General features: G+C 41.6%; 1 non-coding gene across 1 annotated transcript; it reads left to right on the forward strand.

Annotated features, from left to right (window-relative positions):
* The first annotated feature begins 233 nt into the window (after positions 1 to 233).
* Positions 234 to 340, forward strand: LOC129149924 (U6 spliceosomal RNA). Its single transcript, XR_008556709.1, has one exon. It is a non-coding gene; the product is annotated as a U6 spliceosomal RNA (small nuclear RNA).
* The last annotated feature ends 3,015 nt before the right edge of the window (positions 341 to 3,355 follow it).

The following is a 3,355-nucleotide window of genomic DNA, read 5'->3' on the forward strand; positions in this document are numbered from 1 at the left end:
GAAAACATGCCCAAAGTCACTAACCATCCGAGAGATGCAAATCAAAATGACAATGCCATACCATCTCACACCTGTCAGAATGGCTATCATCAACAAATCAAAAAACAACAAGTGCTGGCGAGGATGCGGAGAAAAAGGAACCCTCTTGCACTGCTGGTGGGAATGCATGCTGGTGCAGCCACTGTGGAGAACAGTATGGCATTTCCTCAAGAAAACTAAAAGTGGAACTCCCCGTGCTCGCCTCGGCAGCACATATACTAAAATTGGAACGATACAGAGAAGATTAGCATGGCCCCTGTGCAAGGATGACACGCAAATTCGTGAAGCGTTCCATATTAAAAAAAAAAAAAGTGGAACTCCCATTTGACCCAGTGATCCCATTTCTAGGAATATATCCTAAGAAACTAGAAACAGCAATCAGAAAGGACATATGCACCCCTATGTTCATAGCAGCACAATTTACCATAGCTAATATTTGGAAACAGCCTAGGTGCCCATCTGCCGATAGGTGGATTAAAAAACTGTGGTACATTGCCCTAACCATTTTGGCTCAACGGATTGAGCATCGGCCTGTGGCCTGAAGGGTCAAGGGCATGTACCTTGGTTGTGGGTACATCCCCATTGGGATGTGTGCAGGAGGCAGCTGATCGATATTTCTCTCTCATTGATGTTTCTAACTATCACTCTCCCTTCCACTCTGTAAAAAAATCAATAAAAGTACATTTAAAAAAACACAAAAACTGTGGTACATCTTCACAATGGAATACTATGCTCTGGTAAAAATGAATGAATTCTTACTATTTGCAACAGCATTGATGGAACTGGAGACTATTATGCTAAGTGAAATAAGCCAGTCAGAGAAAGATAAATATAACATGATCTCACTTATTTATGGAATATAATGGACAACATAAACTTATGAACAAAAATAGATCCAGAGCTAGTGAAGCATCCTTCAGACCATCAAACCTTAGAGGGAAGGGTGGGGGGAAGGATGAGGGATCAACCAAAGGACTTATATGCATGCATATAAACCCCACCAATGGACACAGGAAACAAGTGGGTGAGGGAATGAGTGGGGGGGTTAGGGGGGTAATGGGGGGATAAGGACACATATGTAATACCTTCATAAATAAAGACATTTAAAAAAAGAAACAAAGATATTCACATTCAGAAAGAAACCAAATTTTTAGTTGTAAAACTACAAGTTGATGGTTGTATGATGAAATAATCTTATTATTTACACTCGTAAGGCAATGTTTTTCACAACATTTGGAAAACAGTGTGAATTAGACATCAAAAAATGTTTATTAAATGTTGATGGTTGTATGATGAAATAATCTTATTATTTACACTCATAAGGCAATGTTTTTCACAACATTTGGAAAACAGTGTGAAATAGACATCAAAAAACTTTAAATTTCCTTACATTTTTTTTCACTCTTGGGAATATCCTATACAATAAAAGCCTAATATGCTAAGTGTCCGGTCATCTGGTCATCCTTTCAACCAATCAAAGCATAATATGCTAATGATATGCTAAGGCCGCTTAACTGCTCACTATGACATGCAGTGAACACAAGGGGCTGACAGTCAACCAGTTAACCAGATGCTATGACATGCACTGACCACCTGGAGACCTCCCACAGTCACTCCCCGGGTGGCCAACCTTCCACATCCCTTTCCGGGCCCAATCATGCACCAATGGGGGTCCCTCGGCCTGGCCTACACCCTCTCACAATCCAGGTCCCCTCAGGAGATGTCAGAGATCTGGTTTTGGCTCAATTCTGCAGGCGAGAGCAAGCAATTCCACTGGTGCACAAATTCGTGCACTGGGCCTCTAGTAAAAGTATAAGCTATCGCCTGAATCTGAATTTACAGCATTTATACTATTCAGATCACAAATAATCTAAACTATAACAGATATTTATATAAAAAGGGGGAAAATAAAATATATGTCTAATATTGACAAGCTAAGTAAGTAAATTATATCTACTCCTACATGGAATAATATTTTACATTGATTTAAAAAACTGTAAAAATTCATGCAAAATTTATGTCAAATTAATTTGACATCAGTAGATAAATTGAATAAGCAATATAATTACACTGGTTTTCAGATATGCAGAGGAAATGTGTTAAGAAATAAGATAAAATTTTTATAGGTTTTTAATTTGCATCACTCTGAGGATCAGTGACTTTGAGCATTTTTTCATTTGACCTCTTTGGAGAGTCATCTATTTAGGTCCTATGCCCATATTTTTTCCTAATTATTCCAGTACTAGAGGCCTGGTGCATGAAATTTGTGCACTGGAGGGGTGTCCCTCAACCCAGCCTGCACCCTTTTCAATCTGGGACTCCTAGACAGGGCGTAAACCAGCAGTTGGACATCCCCCTCAAAATCCGGGACTGCTGGCTCCCAACCGCTCACCTGGCTGCCAGCCTGATAACCCTCTAACCACTCCTCTGCCAGCCTGATCGATGCCTAACTGCTCCCCTGATGGTCCAATTTCCCCTAACTGTCCTCCCCTGCAGACCTGGTCGCCCCCAACTGTCCTCCCCTGAAGGCCTGGTCCTCCCAACTGCCCTCCCCTGCCAGCCTGTTCGCCCCAACTGCATTCCCCTGATGGTCACCCCCCAACTGCCCTCCCTTGCTGGCCTGATCGTTCACAACTACCATCCCCTGCTGGCCATCTTGTGGTGGCCATCTTTGACCACATGGGGGCAGCCATCTTGTGAGAGGGTGTGAAGGTCAATCTGCATATTACCTCTTTATTATATAGGACTTATCTTAGTAAGCATGTCTTTATTTAATCTTTTTTAAAAATCAACATTTTCAATAGAGGTGGGGCACAGACCTTCACCCCCCCAAGTTTGAAGGGGCCTGAACCCTCACCCCTGCTGAAGGAGATCTCCTGCCCCCATGGCTGCTCAGCTTCACATGCCCAGCTCAAATCGGGACTCAGGTAACAGAGACTTGGCCGACAGCAGACGCCCTCTCACTGCAACAAGACTTGATGGAGATGTCTTGCACCCATGATCCGGGGAACTGGGGTCTATGATATCTAAATCCAGCCTAGCACCAGGAATGCTCAGGGTCTACTCAAGAAGGCAAATAATCCTCTCCACTAATAATTACAGGGTAAAACAAGATGGTTGTTAGAGTATTAAATTTGACAGTAAAATAGTAGTCAAGTTTTCAGACTAATTTAAATTGGCCAATAAAATAAGCAAATACTCTAGAAAAATCAATTGTACTGGACAAAAAAGCTGTTCCTAAAGTGTTAACTAAATTTTTTTTTTAAATATATTTTATTGATTTTTTACAGAGAGGAAGAGAGAGGGATAGAGAGCT

The sequence above is a fragment of the Eptesicus fuscus genome, chromosome 7, assembly GCF_027574615.1.
Source record: "Eptesicus fuscus isolate TK198812 chromosome 7, DD_ASM_mEF_20220401, whole genome shotgun sequence".
Taxonomy (NCBI): domain Eukaryota; kingdom Metazoa; phylum Chordata; class Mammalia; order Chiroptera; family Vespertilionidae; genus Eptesicus; species Eptesicus fuscus.